At 39.3% G+C, this 22,000-nt stretch overlaps 1 long non-coding RNA gene across 1 annotated transcript; it reads left to right on the forward strand.

The window, feature by feature from the left end:
* The first annotated feature begins 596 nt into the window (after positions 1–596).
* Positions 597–13,709, forward strand: LOC140699430 (uncharacterized). Its single transcript, XR_012077591.1, has 4 exons — positions 597–823; positions 7,342–7,396; positions 11,767–11,806; positions 12,813–13,709. It is a non-coding gene; the product is annotated as an uncharacterized lncRNA (long non-coding RNA).
* Positions 13,710–22,000: the final 8,291 nt, after the last annotated feature.

The following is a 22,000-nucleotide window of genomic DNA, read 5'->3' on the forward strand; positions in this document are numbered from 1 at the left end:
CCAGGGAAGCCCTCCATCGACAGAGGCGGTACATGTAGACTCTGGAAAAAAAGGGTTTTGAATCCCAGCCCTGGCACTTGCTAGTTGTATGGTCTCAGGCAGGTTTGTTAACCTGTTTCCATTTCCTCTCCAGTAAAATGGAAATACTATGTGAACTATGTGAAAAGCTGGTTCTAGAATTAAATGAGAACAGAGTGCTTTTGCACACAGTGGTTACTCCTTAAGTATTAGGTTTAATTTTTTTTTTCAACAAGCAGGTATTTACTGAGCGCCTATTATGTGCCAGGCACTGTTCTAGAACACCCCCTCCCTTAGTTATAATTTTTTTATGCCAGTTGGCATCTAAGTTATGTTTGTAATATTGGGGGCCAAGATTAGCTTTGAGAAAATCTTGAAAGAAATGCATGCTTACATATATGCAATTCAGGGGCGTGTGTACTCACTTTAGAAAGGACTCAACAGCCAGCTGCTCTATTTTCTGGTATGTTCAAGATGGAAAGTTAACTTATAGTGATCTAGTGCCAGGTAACAAACTACACTAAAACTCAGCAGATTAAAACAACCGCCATTTTATTATATCTCATGGTTTTGTCGGTCAGGAATTCAGGCACGGCTGAGCTAGGTGATGGTTTGCTCCATGTGGCACCAATGGTAGTCACCTGAGTGGGATTCAGCTGGCAGATGGGCTCACCTGGAGGGCCCAAGGGAGTGTCTTTCTTGTATCTGGTATGATGTTAAAGAAAACTAGCCGTGGAAGTCCCAGAGCATCACTCCCACATCATTCATTTTTCAAGCAAGTCACGAAGCCCAGCCTAGCCCCAAGGTAAGAATTGGGCCCCTTTTCATGGGAGGAATAGCCAAGATATTACAGCCATCTCTAACCTACTGCAGTTACCCTCAAGTAGGGGCTTATAAAATGTTTATTTCTTTGTGTAGAACTTTTCTAGTGGCATCTTGGGGGAGTAGGAAGGGTCCTGGGCCGGCCACCAGGAAACCTGGGTTTGAGTCCAGTCCACCATCTCTTTGAGCCACTGTTTCACTCCAGGCTTTAGATCCGATGCTGGGAACAGAGTCAGCAAGAGTATTCCTGGGTTCTAGACCTCACCTGCACACACCTACTGTGAGTGACCTCAGGCAAGTCCTGTCCCTTTTTGGCACCCCACTTTCCCACCCAGTGGAATGAGAAGAGCTTGCCCACTGACTCTTTCCCCAGGATCACCCCCACCCCAACCAGGACTAACCGGCACTACTGGGGAAACTGAGAGGCCTGCTGACTTCACGCTGACCTTCCAGAGCTGTCTATGTGCCTCTCACCTTTAGCAAAGCCACAGGAAAACAGCTTTACAGAGCTCAACAGGGAGCAGGTGGCTGTCTAGTCACAGCAGGAGTCCTTTGAATGGCCACCTCTCCCAAGCTCAAGAACAGGAAGGGGTGCACAACAGCGGGGAATTCCTGGCTCCTCAGAAATTCTGTGGCTAAAGTGCGCCCACCTGCTTTCCAGCCCCCACGTGGGAGGGGCTGGGATCTGCACCCCTGGCTCAGCCAGGGTGGAAGGGAGAGAGGCCCAGCCTGTTCACCCCTCCACTCACTGGTTCTAGAGGGATCTCCTTCCTGAAGAGGTTCCCAGGGCAGGCAGGCAGTCCAGAGGAGGGGTCTCTAAGAACCCCAGTGGACTGCCGGGGTCCTGGCCTCCACACCAGACCCTTCAGGACCACCCTGGAGCCGGGATGCTCTGAGGCCTCCAGGGCCTGGGTATCCATGGGCCGAGCTATGTGGGGAGAGAGGAAGGCAGCAGGGCTCTGGCCACCAGCGGAGGAGGTGGGGGAGGGTGGGCAAGAAGTGTTCTGGCTGGGGTCCAGGGCTGTGGGATTTACAATCATCCTGGGGCCTATAAATGCTTGGAGTGGCTTTTTTATTTTGAGGCCATGAGTAATTGAGCCAACTGTGTGCTGTATCCCACAGCCGGCCCTGTCTCCTCCCACTCACAAACACACAAATCTACTTCCACCTGTTACACACACACACCTGCACACACATCATTCGGAGAGACAGGAGGAGAAAGACCTTGTATGGAGGGTTTGTCCTTGGTGCTAGGCGTGTGCCAAGTGCTTTTCATCTGCTCTCTTACTTAATTTGGACAACTCTTTAAGCCGGGCCTCACTTATCCTCATTTTGCAGAAAAGTGAACTGGCTGAGCCAGGGAGAGGTAAGGTGACTTTCCCAAGAATCCACAGCTAATAAGTAGCAGAGAAAGGACTTGAGACCTTTTCCCTCCCCACCAGCCCAAGCCCTTCCCAGGCTCAGTCTAAGGCTGCTCAGTCCAAGACCTTGCCTGAAATCATCTCTTTCTGGTATGAATGGAGAAACCGAACTTAAAAATGACCATATATCATAAAAGGAAATTTCGATAAGTTCAACTGCATTTAAAAAAAAAAAAACCCAAAAACTCTATGTGGCCAAAAAACATACCATAAGCAAAGACGAAGACAAATGGCAAGCTAGGAGGAAAATTGCTCCAGATATTATGGCAAAAGGTTAATCTCTATAATATATAAAAAGTTACTGGTCATTTATAAGAAAAGGCCAAAACCTAATTTTAAAATGGGCAAAGATGAAGACTATTCACAAAAGAGGAAATATAAACGGATCTTAAGCATATGAAAAGATGCTCAACCTCACTTATAAAAAAAAATACAAATTTAAGAAATACTGATATTTATGTCCAACAAATGACTCAATTCCAATAGACAAAGAAATCCTATAATATAATCAGACAGATAACCCAATTTTAATATTAAAAATGGGCAAAACACTTCAACAGGCACTTCACAGAAGTCAAGACACATTGAAACATCTTCAGAGACTGTAAATAAAAATCACTGAAAGAGTTACCACTACACACCCACCAGTATGGCTAAAATGAGAACGACTCAACAATACCAAGTGTTGGTAAGGATGAAGAGGAACTGAGATTCTCATATATTGCTGATGGCAGTGGAGCTGGCATCACCGCTCTGGAAAAATGCTTGATGGTCTAATATAACTAAAACAGAAGCCATCCAATGATTAGTAATTCTACTTATAACTGATATACCCCTCAGAAACAAATAAATATTACCAAAGAGTTCGCTCATGCTCCTTTGTAGTCTGTCCTCCAAACCTGGATACCAGGAAACCACTAATCTACTTTTTGCCACTATAAATTATATTTGCCTTTTCTAGATTTTTAAGTAGACTGAATCACACTTTATGTATTCATTGAAACCTGGTTTCTTTTGATCAGCACAACGTTTCTGAGATTCATCTTTGTCATTGTCATGTGTCCCTTTTTATTGCTAAGTAATATTCCATTGTGTGGACATACCAAAATTTATTTACTATTCATGGATATTTGGATTTTTTCCACGTTTTGAATGTCATGAATAAAGCTGCTATGAGCATTTATGTACTAATCTTTGTACAGATATATTTTAAATTCTTCTGAAGAAATTTAATTTCTCTAGGTGAGCAATTGCTGAATTGTATGGGTTATAACCTAATATTGTTTTAACTTTTGTTTGTTTTTCTCTTTCAACTTTATAGAGATATAACTGACATACAGTACTGTATAACTTTAAGGAATATAGCATAATGATTTGACTTATATATCATGAAATGATTGAAATGATTATCACAATAAGTTCAATGAACACCCATCATCTCATATAGATACTCAAAGAAATAGAAAAATACATTTTTCCTTGTGATGAAAATTCTTAGGATTTATTCTCTTAACAGCTTTCATATATAACATACAACAGTGTTAATTTTATTTTCCATGTTGTACATTACATCCCTAGTGGTTAGTTATCTTATAACTGGGAGTTTGTACCTTTTGACTGCCTTCATCCAAATCACTCTCTCTTTACTCTTCTTCTTAGGTAACAACAAATCTGATCTCTTCTTCTGTGAGCTTATTTGCATGTTTGTTTTTGAAGTATAATTGACCTACAACACTATGCCAATTCCTGTTAGACAACATAGTGATTTGCTATTTCTATCCATTTCAAAATGATCACCACAGTAAGTCTAGTTATGATCTGTCACCATACAAAGATATTATACAGTTATTGCATATATTCCTCACTGTATATTTCAAACTCATATGTCATAGATTAATTGCCCATATAAGTATGGGTTCCTTTCTGGGCTCTCTATTCTGTTCCACTGATCCACGTATCTATATTTGTGCCAGTACCATACTGTTTTGATTACTGTAGCTTCATAGGATGGTTTGAAATCAGAGAGTCTGATACTTCTAGCTTTGTTCTTCTTAAGATTATTTTGGCTATTCAGGGTCTTTTTTGTTTCCATACACATGTTATAATTATTTATTCTAGTTCTGTGAAAAAAATACCATTGGTATTTTGATAGGGATTACATTGATTCTGTAGATTGCCTTGGGTAGTACGGTCATTTTAACAATATTAGTTCTTCCAGTCTATTAACATGGTATATCTTTCCATCTGTTTGTATTGTTTTCAATTTCTTTCATCAGAATCTTATCATTTTCTGAGTACAGGTCTTTAATCTTAGATTTATTCCTAAGTATTTTATTCTTTTTGATGTGATTATAAATGGAATTGTTTTCTGATTTTCTCTTTCTGATAGTTCATTTTACTATGTAGAAATGTAATAGATTTCTGTATATTTTGTATCCTGCAACTTTACCAAATTTCATTGATAAGTTCTAGTAGTTTTTTGGTGGCATCTTTAGGATTTTCTATGTATACATGTCATCTGCAAACAGTGACAGTTTTACTTCCTCCTTTCCAATTTGGATTCTTTTTATTTTTTTCCTTGTCTGATTGCTGTGTCTAGGACTTCCAATACTATGTTGAATAAAAGTGGCAAGGGTAGGCATCCTTGTTCCTAATCTTGGAGGAAATGCTTTCAGCTTTTCACCTTTGAGTATGATGTTAGCTATAGGCTTTTCATATATGGCCTTTATTATGTTAAGGTGTATTCCCTCTACCCACTTTGTGGTGAGTTTTTATCATAAATGCACATTGAATTTAGTCAGAAGCTTTTTCTGCATCTATTGAGATGATCATATAATTTTTATTCTTCAGTTTGTTAATGTGGTGTATCACATTGTTTGATTTGTGGATAGTGAATCATCCTTGAATCCCTGGGATAAATTTTATTGATTCTTTAAAAGTAGTAGCTTTGGTTTAATTGATTTTTATCCATTTGTCCAATTTTTATTTCTTTGATTTCTGTTCTTTATTATTTCCTTCCTTCTGTTTATTTACCTTGAATTTAATTTGCTCCTTTTTCAGTAGGTTCTTAAGATGGAAGCTGAGATAATTGATATCAGATCTTTCTTCCTTTCCTAATATAAGCATTTAAAGCTATAAATATCCCTCTATGTACCACTTTCACTGCATCCCACAAATTTTAATATGTGGTCCTTTTATTTTCATTCCGTTCCAAATACATTCTAATTTCCCTTGTTATTTCTACTTTGACCCATGGATTATTTAGAAGTATGTTGTTTAATTTCCAAATATTCTGTTTATTTTTAATATTTTCATAATATTTCATGAATATATTACCTATTCAAAAGTTAAATTTAAATAAATTTAAAATAATGACTCTCAAGTTGGGAGTGAGACCCACAGACTGAACTTTCCATCTTCCCCTCGCTGCTCTTTCTCTTGTGTGCTCACCTCCATCCATCTACCTGCCTAGACCAGAATACTTCTACATCATTAGCTTCTCCCTCATTCTTCATACTCAAATAACTACCATGGCTTGTGACTTTTATTTCCTGAGTTTTGTGAAATATGCCCACCTCCTTTGGTATTCTCTCAGTAGAAGACACCGTTGACTCTGGTTTGCACACATGCAACAGCATCCTAATGGCTTCCCCCCCAAATTCTTCTTAGTTACAAAGGAGAAAAGAGTGACTGTACAGGAGATAAACATGGCAGATGCCATCTTAACTAAGTGGTCAAAATGAATCAGTGCTAAGGGGACAAACTGAAACCATGCATCACTTGTTAAGATGCAATGAGAAAAATGCAACCTAAACATATCATTTAAAATTTTTTGTCAGACAATCCTGTTATTTTAATTTAATCTGTATTATAATTTCCTTTTTATTGTTTGATTTTATTAGCTTTCTTAGGGTTAGATTTCTTCATGTGCTTAAAATTTTTGGTTTTTCAGGCTCATTTTGAGTAGTCCATGGAGATGTTCAGTGTGCTTTGAAGCAAGAATTAATGTTTTTCATATTTTGTCTATTAACTCTTTTGTGCTAGGAGCAGCAGTAGTGCCTCAGAGTATGAACTTACAGACCACTCTTTAAAGCCCAACATTCTGTCTATACTCTGGTGCAATAGAAAGAACAAAGCTCTCAGCAGGCCAGAGCCCTACTTTTGAATCCTGGCTCTGCTGTCTGATCTTGTTCATGTTTCTGCACTTTGAGACCCAGTTCTGTCATCCAACAAATGGGCATAATAACACCTACCTTGCAGAGTTTTTTGTGAGGATTAAGTGAAAGTGGCTGGCCGAGCTTCCCAGATGTCGTTGACTTTGTAGTTGAAACTATGATTGACTCTTCCATAGAACATGAATGAAACAGAGCAATTTGATATTCTGCCAACAGGTGCAAAGGAGGCTGCTGGACTTTTAAAAACAAAAGGACTCCTTATATGTTACTGTTTACATTAAGGGAGGTGTCCCTTAATTTGCACTGAGTGATCCTTTATTCCAATTTCTCTCTGTGTGTTCTCAGAGGAAGTAAGTAGAACACAAAGACATCAGAATGTGTGTCATTTCTGGAGCCAGAAAGTGAAAAATCCAATTGCCGGAATCATCTCTCTGGTACTGATCAGTTTCTGGCACTCTGATAACTTGCAGAAATTAACTAGGCAGGACCTATGTCTTTCTCAGGAATAGAGTCAAAGAGTCCTGTCTTTCAGTTCCAAACTGCCAGTAGTAATAACAGGCTGGAGGATATTGGAGATTTAGGTATGGGAAGTGGGAAGCTAGAGCTAGTTTTGTGAAGAAATGCCACAGACAGGGCCTGGTGAGGGTCTGAGGCTGTCTTCCTTTGGCATTTTTAAAAATTAAATTCCTGATTCTTGATAGCATTTTTCTGGAGCCCTTCCAAACCCAGGACCCAGCATGGGGGATTTGTCTCCACTTCCCAGATGTTCCAAGTTTCTTTTTGTGGGTCCCCTTTCCCCTGGTGGTGCTCATTAGATCCCCTCCAGCCTGGCACCCTGATTCCTGAAGTCATGGCCAGCCATACACAGATTTTCACTTGAATTACTGACTCTCCCTTCTTTTCAGGGTCTGCCTCATGGCCAGTACATCCTTCACAAGGACGCCAGAGAGGGAAATTAAGGTAAGAGAGAAAGAACTGAAAAAGGTATGTGACTATATTCAAGGCACCTTCATATTTGGAAATTCATTTAAGTCATTGAAACCTTATAAAGTAAGGAGGACATAATACTTATTTTTACTTTATTAATGAGGTTCAGGGAGCTGGTGATAAACCCTGGTCACTTTTAATCACAAAACTTTTGAAATTATAGAAAAAATAATTATTTTGCTACATCAAAAGAAATGGTTAAAATTGTTGTTTTATTAGTCAAAATCAGCCTAAAAGAATTATTTGCATTTTAGTTTTTTCTTTCACTTACTATTACTGTAAGTGATAATGACAACAAAATATCATTTACCAAACACACATTCATAATAGGCACTATGCTAAATATCTTACCAATTTTATCTTATTTAGTCATCACAACAAGCCCATATAGTAGATATTAATAGCCCCATTTTCCGGGTGAGGCCAAAAGGAACTTAACTTGTCCATCCCTTAGCATTCTCACATAATTATTTTCCTAAATCCCCATATAATGTTCATGATTGTTGTTGGTAATTGCTACATGCTAATAATGTTTCCTAATTCACTTAGTTCCTTTTCCCTTGTTAAGTATGATGGTAAAAAGACCTGGGGGGCATTATTCATGTATTTATTGAGCAAATATTTAATTAGCTCCTCCTGTGTTGTCAGGGTCCATGTTAGATCCAGGGGGTACAAAGGAAAGACAGAAATGTTTGCCTTCACAGAACAGCTCACAGCTTCCTGCAGAAAGTAGCCAGCAAGAGGCAATTACAAGGCAGGGTGGTGATGGGGGAAGTGCTGGTTGCTGTGGGAGCACAGCGCAGGGGGCAAGGTCAGAAGAACAGCTGCCAGTTAAGGTCAAGTCACTTCAAGAAGACTAGCGTGAGTTCAGGCAGGGAGGGTATAGGTCAGTGTAAAGTACATGCCTAGTTTGCACAAGGCCCTGGGTTCAATCCCCAGTACCTCCATTAAAAATAAATAAATAAATAAACCTAATTACCCTCTCCCCAAAAAAACAAAACAAAAAAAGAAGACTAGTGTGAGTTGAATGGCCACCAAGTTACCATCTGCCAAACCATTATGGCCACCAGACACGAGCCATCCATGCCCCTTTGATAGAACTTGGAAATTCAGGGATCTCGTGGGTTCAGATACTGTAGGATTTGGAGCCCCCAAACTATTTTCATTCCGTGGTAATATGATCAAAGTCTTGTTCACCATTCCCTCAGCCAAAGGGGCCTAAAATAGCAGTGTTCATGCCTCCTCTGTCCTTGTGGCGGTGATGTTGATGATGACAACAGTGCTGGTGCTGGTGTTGGTGCTGGTTTTGACAGCTTTCAATAACTGAGAATCTATGTGCTCACTTTATAAATGTTATTTCATTGATCTTCACAGTACTCCTATAGGTAGGACCTTTTTTAGGTCAGAAACTAAACCAGAGATGTTAGGTAACTGCTCAAGCTCAGCTTCCTAATAAACAGAAGGAACCAATTTTCTAACCATGAGAGTTATACCATTCAGATTGTTAAGAGCAGTGAGAATGTGCTGGTTTTACCCTAAAGGTGCTAGTTGTGGGTTGTTGTGTTTAGATTATATACACCCGCTACTTTTAATAAAGTGCTTGAGGTAGCTTACAATAAAAGCATTACAACATCACTGAAAAATAGATACTATTGAGTAGGAATTAAAGCCAATGCGCTAACTGTTGCTGTGATTGCTCAGACAGGCTGTGAGCTTCCTGGTAGCCATGGTGAAAATGGAAGTATTGTAATTTGCAAAGCTATTATTGTGGAGCTACAGTGCATGTTTTTCCTTGCACTAATTTAGAAAAGTAATTTTTTTTATGATGGCACTAAGTTATGTAAAGAATAATATCCTCAATAATTTTTTTTTGAAAAACCAGATGATTCCCTTTGGCTGTATTTTTCTACATAGCGTCTACAGAAATCAAAGGCAGAAATGCTCATTTGGGTTTCCCGAAGAGAAGACTCTAAGACTGAGATTCATGTACAGGAGAGTGCTCTCAGGAACAACATCTGTGAGGAGTGAGAGTAGCAGGATTGTACTGAGGGGAAGTTAAACTTCAGTGTGCTTGCCACAGAGGCCTCATCCTTCTGATCCTATAGGAAACACTGGAATTTGTGTGGCCTTTCAGAGACGCTCCACACTAAGTCAAGGGGGCCAGAACTTTACTCCTGCATCCTTCATTTGTTGAATATGGGGTTCTCCAGGGCAGGACACTTCTTTTAGTTAAGGGAAATTTCCAGAAAGGGAATCAGTTGTGAGCCATCAGAAGGCAACATCTTGGCAGGTTAGGGAATGCATGACTTGGTCCTGAAAGGGAGATGTGGGTGGTGTACATAGCAACCATCACAGCCCACCCCTTGTCTCTCTCAGTTCCACTTGCTTTGTATAACAAACTTATCCCATCATGGAACAGCTCCTCCAAGTTTCTAGTGGTTTCTCTGGGGTAAAAATTTACAAGAGGAATGTTGGTGAGACAAAGTACAGACCCTGCTGCTGAGACCAATACACATCATCTATGGTAGGTAGAATAATGTCCCCACAAAAGGTGATTTGCCTGCAGTGATGGTTCTTTTTGAGAGATGGTGCTGTGTCAGGGACTCAGGTTTGGGCTCTGTTGTTGTCAGGTGGGATATTCAGCAACACGGTAGCTAGATCAGCCTTAATGATTAGGAGCCTGTGCTGTCGAGTTCATAAATGACTTCCATTCATGGCACTCTAGATATTTCATTGAAACGCTCTTTGTGATAGTACCAGGGTGGCTGATGACAGAGGCTGACTGATACTAACTGGCTAAGTAATTCTGGGTACTTGGATGTTTAGTGCCTCTTCCATGTGAATGCTTTCTGGTGAGCACTTACATGTGACACAATGATCTCTACACTTTACGCCCACTTCCATAGCACCACCCATCTGCCCCTACCCTATACTTCCCTGTGCCTAATATTCCGATCCTCCTCTTTTCAGGACCCTGTCAAATCAGCCAAGTCACTCTCCACTGCCCCTGAATCTATGCATATTCTTCTCCTGCGCTACTTCTGTTTCTACACAAAGTGGATGACCAAGTATACCACTCGAAGCTCTCCCCATTGGGAGGATTCCCTCTCAGCCCTCTTATAGTGCTACACCAGAGTGGAGCTGCATGGACAGCAGTTCATTTTTGGCTCCATGTGCCAAATGACCCATCTCTGAGGCCTTTTCCTCCTGTCAGCTGGTCATAAAAAACTCCCTTGTGAACATAGAAATGAGCTGAGGGAGAGGCACTGGTAGAGCAGTGATGGATGACGAGGGATCTCAGCCACCTGCTGATGCGGCTTACTTGTGTGCTCTGGTGTTGCTCGTGCCCAAACCTGACATCCTGCTTCCATCGTGCAATGGATTGCTGGTGGAGCTACCTGAGCTTATGACTTAGTAGGTCTAAGATAGTCCAGGTCATGATGGGCGGCTATGGTAGGGACCATTTCTACAATGGCTCCCCCAACAAATGTCCTAAATCCTCAGAACTTGTGAATATGATGAGCTATCCTTGCTGTGATTGTTATGTTATCTGGCACATTTAACCTTAAGATAAGAAGATTAGCCAGGCGGGCCTGATCTAATCACACAAGCCTTTCAAAGTGGAGAGCTTTCTCTGGCTGGTAGCAAAATAGGAAGTCAGAGATTTGAAGTGGGAGAAGAATCATTATTATTATTGTTATTATTTACCATTTCTTTTATGGATGTGTAGCTGATTTACAGTGTGCAGCAAAGTGATTCAGTTATACATATGCATATGTATATTTTCTTTCTTTTTTTTGAAAATCTTTTATATATATATATTTAAATCTTTCAGTGTGACTTTTTGTTTTAGTAAGGCTTTATTTTTTAGAGCAGTTTCAGGTTCACAACAAAATTGAGCAGAAAATACAGAGTTTGCACATAGCCCTCCCCACCCATGCATATATACTCCCCTACCCTCACCATCCCTCATCAGTGTGGCATATTTGATACAATCCATGAACCAACATGGACACATTATTATCAACCAAAGTCCATAGTTTATGTTAGGGTTTACTCTTGATGTACATTCTATGGGTTTTGACAAATGCATAATGACATATAGCCACCACTGTAGTATCATCCAGAATAATTTCATCTCCCTAAAAATCCCTTGTGCTCCATCTATTCATTCCTCCCTCCCTCTCCCCAAAGCCCTGGAAACCTTTTTAGACTGGCTTCTTTCATTTAGTAATATGTCTTTTAATTTTCTTCCATGTCTTTCATGGCTTGATAGCTCATTTCTTTTTTTCTTTTCATTGCACATATACATACATATATTTTCAGTTTCTTTTCCATTACAGCTCATTACAAGAAATTGAATAGAATTCCCTGTGCTGCACAGTAAGTAGGTCCTTGTTGTTTATCTATTTTATATATAGTAGTGTGTATCTGTTAATCCATCTCTCCCTCCCCTTTCCTTCCTCACTCTGGTAACCACAGTTTGTTTTCTATATCTGTGATCTATATCTGGTTTGTATCCTTTCCTTTTTTTTTTTTAACGCCTTTACTGTGGTATGATTCCTGTACAGTAAACTACACATATTTCAGATGTACAATTTGATGAATTTTGGTAGATGTATACACCAATGAAACCACTACCACAATCAAGATAGCTAACATTTCTGTCACTCCCCAAGAGGTGCAATTTTTGAATTCCCAATTTACCCCTTCCCACCCGCTTTAACCCCTGATAACCATAAATCTGTTCTCTATGTCTGTGAGTCTGTTTCTGTTTTGTAGGTAAGTTCATTTCACATGTAAGTGATATATGGCATTTTTCTTTCTTTTTCTGGCTTACTTCACTTAGAATGATGATGTCCAGTTCCATCCATGTTGCTGCAAATGGCGTTATTTTATTTTTTATGGCTGAGTAGTATTCCATGGTATATATATACCACATCTTCTTTATCCAGTCATCTGTCGATGGACATTTAGGTTGTTTCCGTGTCTTGGCTATTGTAAATAGTGCTGCTGTGAACATTGGGGTGCGTGTGTCTTTTCGAATTATAGTTTTCTCCAGATATACACCCAGGAGTGGGATTGCTGGATTATATGGGAACCCTATATTTAGTTTTTTAAGGAACCTCCATACTGTCCACTGTAGTGGCTGCACCAGTTTACATTCCCAACAACAGTATAGGAGGGTTCCTTTTTTTTTTTGTATTTTTTTTTATTGAAGTATAGTCAGTTTACAATGTTGTGTCAATTTCTGGTGTACAGCACAATGCTTCAGTCATACATGAATATACATATATTTGTTTTCATATTCTTTTTCACCATAAGCTACTACAAGGTATTGAATATAGTTCCCTGTGCTATACAGTATAAACTTGTTTCTCTATTTTAGGAAGGTTCCTTTTTGAAGTGGGAGAAGAATTAGGTGTACTATTACTGGCTTGAGGATTATGGGGACCATGTTAGAAGGAATGCAGAGGCCTTAAGGAGCTGAGAAAGACCCTCAGTTGACAGCCAACAAGAGCAGTCCTACAACCACAAGGAACTGAATTTGGCCAACAACCTGAATGAGGCTGGAAGCAGATTCTTACCTAGAGCCTCCAGATAAGTGTTCAGCCTGGTCAGCACCTGGATTTGGCCTTGTGACGTGCTAAGCTGTTACCTTTGAGGTAATCTGTTACACATCAATAGAAATATAACACAGCGTTCCTGGCCACATAGGCACTTGATATTCCACGATCAGCAACATCAGAGAGTCTGTCTCTACCAGGCCACAGCTATTTTGCATGTGTATATAATTCTCTGCTATACATGTCATGGCTTGTTCTAGAACTCAGGTGTATACACTGTGATTCTTCTACTGGGACTTGTTGTGAATCCTACACAGCATCTTCTCATCCCAAAAACCCTTCTAGCACCACAGAGTCTTCTGTGTCACATGGCCCAAGCAGCAGGGTGACTGGCACCACTGCCTGGACCCACTGCAGAATCCATTCCTAGTTGGTGCCTCAGTCAAAGCTGGCAGGCTTCTGAGTCACTTGACAGATGGGTCAAGCAGTATCCCAAGTGTGAAATAAATATGCTGCCTCCCGAACCCAAAGAGGTCAAGCAAGTGTTGTGTTTCCTTTCTGGTGGCGGATGATGCAAGATGCAATAATCTGTCTGTTTGGAGGGAATGTCCTGGAAGGCCCCAGACCACTGGATCCTTATTAATTCACTAATGTGGCAGATCCCCGAATCTTTGTAAGTTTTAATATCTTAACATATTTCTTGCTCATCTACTATTATTAATGTGATACTATCAAAATAGAGGACTATTGTGATACCCCGTAGAATGTCCAGCTTGTCCAAGTCCCTTTGGACTACTTTATGACAGATGACGGGAGAATTAACAAAGTTCTGAGGGCAAGAGCATTGATGTACACTGCTGACTGCCCATGTGAATGTAAACTACTTTTAATAGGCTACAGTGGGCTTAGTCCAGCACATCAAAAGTGCAACTATTAAAGGAGAAATTAATGAGTTTAAAAAGTGGAAAGACAGCAGAAATAGTAAACATATCCAAATGCTGGTTCTTTGAAAAAGCAACAAAATACATAAATGTCTAGTTAACCTAGTAACAAAAAAAGAGCAAAGCAAAATAAACAACAACAACAAAATGACAGAACAATATAACCATAAAAAAGAGGAAAATTTTTAAAATGAGTTCGTGTTACACAACTCTTTGTGAAAAGACTTGAAGATATAGATGAAATCCATAATTTCGTGGAAAATATAATTTATCAAAATGGTCCACAATAAAGATAGAAAAGTTAAACAATACGATTCCCATAAAATAGCAGGTCCGTATTATTACTGGCTTCAGGACACTTTTTTTTATACTCTTAAAAAAATCTGCAGACACCCAAGAGCTTTTGTTTATGTGGGTGATGTTTATTACTATTTACCATATTAGATACTAAAAATGAGAACATTGAAATAATATTTAAGAAACAAGCCCATTATGTGTTTACACAAATAACACTACTTTATGAAAAACAACTATATTTTCCACAAAAAAATTTAGTGAGAATAATGGTATTATTTTACATTTTTGCAAATCTCTTTACTGTTTGGCTTAACAAAGACAGCTGGATCCTCATGGTTGCTTCTGCATTTAATCTCTTCCTGTATGTTTGGTTTGAAGAATATAAAGAAAATTTAACCTCACGCAAATATTTAGCTGTAAAATAAGATTTTTCAGTCACCCTGAAAGGCTTATAGGGATCCCTGGGTGTCCTCAGTCCACTTATTTGAGAAGCAGTTCCACAGAAGAAACAAAGTTGTCAAAGATCTATCCCCCCACAACACACACACATACATGAAGTATTTAACTTCTGTGATTTCTTCCAATCCTTCAGAGACCAGATAATCCTAACGTTAGAGCATAGAAAAAGAAAGAAAACTTCCAAACTCTTCTTCTGAAGTAAATTTAACATTGATACCTAAATGCAATAAACACACAAAAGGAAAACGTATAGATAATTTTTACCTATAAAGAATCATACCTACTGTATAGTACTGGGAACTGTATTCAACATCTTATAGTAACCTATAATGAAAAAGAATATGAAAACAAATATATGTATATGCATGTATGACTGAAACATTACACTGTACACCAAAAATTGACATGACATTGTAAACTGACTATACTTCAATAAAAAAGAATCCAAATTAAAAAAAAAAAGATTTAGGCAAAAATCCCAAATAAAGTGTTAGCAAACAGATATTCTAAGAGGACATTAAAAACAATACACCATGATTAAGTGGGATTTATTCCAGGAACAAAAGGATGGTTTGATATTATTCATTAATATAATTCAGCATAATAATAAATTTGTGGAAAAAAATGAGTATGTATATAGATATTGCAAATCTTTGACAAAAGTAAATACCCATTTATGACCAAAACATTAAATAAAAACAGGAATTAATGAATTAATTTTAACATAATAAATATATATGTATATTATATAATAAATGTATATATGGGGAATTTATAACTCATTCCTAAAGTCAGCATCTTATTTAATGGATAAATACATGAGGTCAGGAACAAGGCAAGGATGCCTGTTATGCCCACTATTATTTAACAGGATATTGGCGATAGATAGATAGATAGATTTTTTTTTTTTATTAAGGTATAGTATTATATAAGTTTCACGCATACAACGTAGTGATTCAAAATTTTTAAAGGTTATACTCCATTTATGGTTCTTGTAAAATATTGGCTTTATTCTCTATGCTGTACAACGTATCCTGTAGCTTATTTATTTTATATGTAGTAGTTTGTATCCCTTATTTTCCTATCCCGATCTTGTCACTTCCCTGCTCTCCTCTCTCCACTTGTAACCACCAGTCTGTTCTCTGTATCTGTGAGTCTCTTTCTTTTTTGTTATATTTACTAGTTTTATTTTTTATTTTTATTCTATTTTTTAGACTCCACATATAAATGATATCATATAGTATTTGTCTTTCTCTGACTTATTTTACTGAGCGTAATATCCTCCCAAGGCCATCCATGTTGTTGCTGACATTGAAGATATTAATCAGTGCAACCAGACAAGGGAAAACTATTAGAGGCATAAGAAATGAAAATGAAAAAATGAAACTGTCTCTATTTGTAGACAAGAGGATAGTATAGTTGGAAAACTCAAAAGTTTTAATGATAAAACTAACACAACCAAATGACTCTGTGAGATATACATATAAATGCACAACTTTAGATGGCAAAATATGCAAATATATTTATATTTATGTAAATAACCAGTTACAGGAGATAATGAAGGAGAAACCCCTATTGACTATAGAAACAAAAAAAAGCATAAAATAGTAAAGAATAAACTAACAATAAACACGTGTGAACTATGTGGAAATTCTAACATAATCTGTTAGGGACTTTTTACCTAATATTGTGGCACTAGGAATCTAGAAAATGAGTTACACGGTCATAAACAAGAAAACAGAATTTATAACAGGCAGTTTATTTGGCTCGAAAGTAGCCACCAATGTGAGTAAGTACGAATCCCTAGGTTATTACAAGCCCAGGCATCAGGAGGGCGGTGTCCAGCCTCAGGAGAGGTGTCACAGCTGCACTTTCTACCTTGGCTGGTTACCCATCTGGCTCCAGGTCTCTTGTGCCTCTGGGCTACGAGACTGGCAGCTGGTGTCAATGTGGTGATTTTCTTGGCTCTGTCCTCTCTTCTGGTATCACTTTTTCTGTAATAAAACTTCTACTTTGATCTGCTGGAGTGTCAAGTGTCTTATATGCTACCACTAAAATCATCAAAACCTCTCTGAGGAAAACTTTAAAATGCTCCCAAAAGGCATACAAGGAAACTTGAACAAAGCAAGTGTTCTTTGACAGGACCACTCAACATCATAAAGATCCAATTCTCCTCAAGTTAATATATAATTTCAATATGATCCTAACAAAAATACCACATATTTTTCTAGGTGAGGTGACTCCGGAAATCATGTAGAAAAATAAACATGCAAGAACAGATTTAAGGGGGGAGCGTATAGCTCAGTGGCAGAGTGCGTGCCTCGCAAGCACGAGGTCTGGGTTCGATCCCAAATACCTCCATTAAAACATAAATAAAAACTCTGTTACCTCCTACCCCCAAATAAAGTAATAATAAACAAACACATTTTTTTTAAAAGAATAGATTTAAAAACCTCCCAAAAGAGTGGTGGGAAGAGACTAGGCTTGTTGAATAATAAATGATCTCATAAAAGATCTATAATTAAAATTGATAAATTAATACACATTCTATAAGAATAAAATAGAAAGTTCCAGGAATAGACCTAAGTGCATAAGGAAATTTAGCATATGATAAAGCTAATATCTCAACTCACTGAGGAAAAGCTGTGTTCTTTCAGTAAGTGATGTTGGAGCAACTGGATGGCCATTTCGAGAAGGATAAAATTGGATCTATGCTTTATGCTGTACACCAGAATAAACTCCATGGATCAGAGGTCTAAGTGTAAAAAAATAAAATAATACAGCTACTAGAAGAAAACAGAATTTAAAAGATAACCTCAATGTGGGGGAACTTTTCTAACTCTGTCTCAAAACCCAGACGCAGCAACAGCAAAAAAAGATTGATAAATTTTTGTACATAAAAATAAATCAACATTAGCAGGGCAAAGACTATAATGAAATCAAAAGACAATAACCCAGGAGGAAATATTTGCCACCTAGATCAGAGATAAAGATATAATTTCCCTAACATATGAAGAGGACTTAAAACTGAGGGGGAAAAGAGACTGAAAATCCCATATTAAAAAGAGGCAAAAGAGACAGTCTGTCAAAAAGTAGATGATGTTCCTTAAATAAATTTTATGAAAGAAAGGGAAATAAAAATATGTGTATATCACACACACACACTTGAAAGAGAAAGGAGGGGGCATGGAGGGAAAGAGAGAAGAAAAGAGGGGAGGAGAAGGGGAGAGAGAAAGAAGAGGGAAAGGAGAGAGGAGAAAACAGGGTGTGTTCCTTACAAAAGAAATCAACCAATAAAGGTAGAAGGATTGATTTAATTAGAAAACCTTCATTTATAACAGGTTCTGGCAAGGATCTTCAGTGGATGCTAAAACTATTGGGTGAATGACTATTGGTGAAGACACTTATAGCCTCAAAGTTTCAGTCCAAAGATGAGTTCTCATTACAATGGGAAAGAGACACTTTCTCCTTTAACCAGTGGAGACAACTTAGTAATGGAACAAGCCAGCAAAATGGGCCTTCTCATGCGAGGAACGGAAAATACACATCACACATGTAGTCTTCTTGCTAAAAAGTCTTAACCTGAATCTAGCAATGAGAAAATGATAAGATAAATTCAGAATATAGAATATGAATTCTACAAATCAGTTCAGCTGGACCCTTTAAAAATGTCAATGTCAAGAATGCCAAAAAAAAAAAAAAGAAGGTGTGGAAACTCCCAGGATAAAGCAGACTAAGGAGAAAAACAAACAAATACAATGCATAGTCAGGGAGGGTATAGTTCAAAAGGTAGAGCGCATGCTTAGTAAGTGTGATGGTCCTAGGTTCAATCCCCGGTACCTCCTCCAAAAAAATGAATAAATACAATTTAAAAAAACCCTAATTATCTCCCCTGCCAAAAAAAAAAAAAAATCACAAAGACAACGCATAAAATTTGGTTGAATCTTATATTTAGACAAAAAAGCAAGCATAAAAGACATTATTTAGACAGTTGGAAAAACTTGTATATGAACCAAAAATTATGTATTATTGTATCAACATATACATTATATTTCTTGGCTGTCTTAATGATATTGTGGTTAAAGAGTAGAATATCCTTGTTCTTTGTGAATATTTGTTATTTAGGAGTGGACTGTCATGGTATCTACCACTTATTTTTAACCAGCTCAGCAACAACAAAATATTAGTTATCTAAATCCTTAAAGCTTTTTAAGATTACTTACTTATTTTTATTTTGGGGGAGAAGTAATTCGGCTTTTATTTATTTATCTTTGATGGAGGTACTGGGGATTGAGCCCAGGACATTGTGCATGCTAGGCCTACACTCTGCCCCTGAGCTATACCCTCCCCCTGAATCCTTAAAGCTTAATAGGAAACATGTAAACCACTATTGCTTTAGTAATGATCTTCATGACACACCCTTAAGCACCTAAATCTTAACCGTCAGAGGTCGGAGGTGAAGGTTGTAGGGACACTCGGTAATTATAAAAATCATCCTGGATGAAATTGTGCTTCAGGGTATGAACACCTAGCAATGGAGAGTTTGTAACCTGTCCAAGATTATGGACAGAAAGAAAAGACTAAAACATGAAGAAAGAATATACCTTATTATCTATGTTGTAGACTGTGTGAGGTTTTTTTCTTTTACTCTCTAAGGAAATTTTTCATTCAAATATAACACATGTATACAGAAAGAGACACAAATCATAAGTGGAGAGCTTGTTGAATTTCTATGTGAATACATCCATGAATCCACCATCCAGATCAAGACACACAATATCCAACAGCTCAGAAGCCTCTCTGGGACTAAGAATTAAAACTCAACTTGAGGATCACTCAGCGGATGTTTTTTGCCCCCTATTTACTTGGAATATTTATTTAATTTTTTTCAACAGATTATTTTTTTAGAACCTTCCTCTGTCAGACACCCCGCAATGCATGCTGCATTCTACATCATCATGTCCTTCATTTTCAGTGTGCGGCTCCTGTGTTAACATCCTTGGTTAAAGAACAGACGTTGGTCAGGCTTTTGTGGTCCAGCATCCATCCATTCCTGGCACCCTCAGATTTTCCACTGGGGGAGTCACAGGCTCTCCAATTTTCTTTTCTTGTAGGGAGAGGGTTGGATGGTTTTTAGCGGGGAAGGTGGGTGTTTTTTTGTTTTTCGGAGAGGGTCTAATTCATAGGGAATCAGCTGTAGACTTACTTGAGAGTCAATCCTGGGTTTTAAAACATTCAGCAGTGTGGCTATATCCTTCACCTCGGATTAGTTAGGATGGTTGTGGCCTGCTCAAAAGATTTTTGAAGACATCTGAGGTTGGCAGTCTATAGGAAACTGGCTGTGCTAGATGGATAATGGTATCTTTTGATTGGAGCTCTATCCAGTAATCTTGCCATTTAATATACCCTTAATCTACATTGATATTACTACCCTCATTTTTGAGATTGTTTTTTCCTCCCCACTGCGTCTTAGGGGAATGAAAGTACTATAGACTGATGTTTTTGTTGGATGTTGTTTTTTTTTTCTTAATGGAGGTACTGGGGATTGAACCCAGGACCTCCCAAATGCTAAGCATGTGCTCTACCACTGGGCTCTACCCCTCCCGTCTTCTCCAAATTTCAATATATCTGCTTCATGTGGAGCTGATGTGGCATCTGGCACCAAGGGTGAGCTATAGATTAGTTCATGAATAGGCACAGGCACCTGGCAGAGCCAAAGAAAAGTAACAAGGATTTTGTTAGGATGACTGGGAGAGGCACCCATTTGCCACTTAGGATGGGTCACCCCAGCCTCAGAATTTCCAAGGGGTTGGCTGAGGTCTCCACTGAGACTTTGTCACAGCCTAACTTCACTTCCTGCCCAACCCTGCTCCCTTCTCTTCCCTTCCGCATGTATTGGTCCCACAAGCAGCCCCTAAGAAACCATCTCTGTCTCAGAGCCTGCTTCCTAGGGAACCTTGGCAGGCATGGTGCCAAGCATTTCCATAAATTATTCATTCCACAGATGAGTTGTGAAGGCATACTATGCGCCAAACACGCAGCGTTGTGACTCAACCTATGAACCTCATTTTAGAGGTGAGGAAATTGAGGCACACAGATATTAGGTAACTTAACCCGAGGTCACATAGCTACTAAGTGACAAGAGTCTGATACTAAAGGCCATGTCCCTACTGATACCGCTGCGAACAAGCCTATAGCAGAACTCAAAACCACTCCAGACTTCCAGATCTTTATAGCCAGCGTTCTTGTGCTGAATCAAAGAAACACACACTCTGCTGGGCAGATCTCCTTGCTTGAGGATGAAAGGGCTATGAGGGGAGGCACGCCCAGTCCCTGCAGCCCAGGCATTCCTGATAGAGTCAGGAGAGCAAGGCATGACCCAAGAAAAATTAAACCACGAAACAGCCAAAAAGGGATCACATTATCAAATACAAAACACTCACAGTTTACCAGGGAGGACATGATTATCTGTCAAGTGAGATGTGCAGACTAGCAATATGCTCTCCAAGAAGGGAGGCATTCCTGGGCTAGAAGGTGCTCCTGGGGTGGCAGTGGGCTCAGTCAGGCAGGGCGCAGAGGGAAAAGGGCAGACAAGAAGGGGCACAGGGTGGGGAGGGGTGAGGGGGGCGGGTAATGCTTGCGGTGTTTTCCAGGGAAAGGATTAGACCAGCCTGGCCAGACTTAAGGGTGAAAGGAGCTGAGTCTGGAGGCTGGACCAGGAGGAGGCTGTGAGTGTTTCTGGGTGTCTGAGTCCTTCCTTCTTGGACCATGATGCTTGTCTCCTGGCTCCTCCCCTGCCTCCTCTTCTCACTGGCTTCAAACACCTTGCCTTCCTTGGTGGCCTTGGGATTGGATTGAGCTCAAGCCCTCACAGGTTGGGGGGTCCCCCTGAGTCCTCTCTGGCTGTGCACCCCTTCACCTGCTTTCCTGGGCTCTCGGACCAAGGGAACAAAACCCCTCAGCTCCTCACTCTCCCCCAGTCCCGTTGCTCCTTGTGTTACTTTCCTCGGGCTGCTGTAACAAAGCACCAGAAGCTAGGTCACTTAAAACAACGATTTATCCTGCCACAGTTCTGGAGGCCAGAAGTCAGCAATCTGGGTGTGAGCAGGGCCATCTGAGCCTCTGGGGAGAATCCTCCCTTGCGTCTCCCAGCTTCTGGTGGTGGCTGCCAATCTTTGGCGTTCCAAGACTTGCAGCTGCATCATGCCAATCTCTGCCTCTGTCGTCACACGGCGTTCTCCCTGTGTAATCCTTGTCTAAATTTCCCTCTTCTTGTAAGACACCAGTCATACTGGAGTAGGGCCCACTCTAAC

This window comes from Vicugna pacos, chromosome 11 (assembly GCF_048564905.1).
Source record: "Vicugna pacos chromosome 11, VicPac4, whole genome shotgun sequence".
Lineage (NCBI taxonomy): Eukaryota > Metazoa > Chordata > Mammalia > Artiodactyla > Camelidae > Vicugna > Vicugna pacos.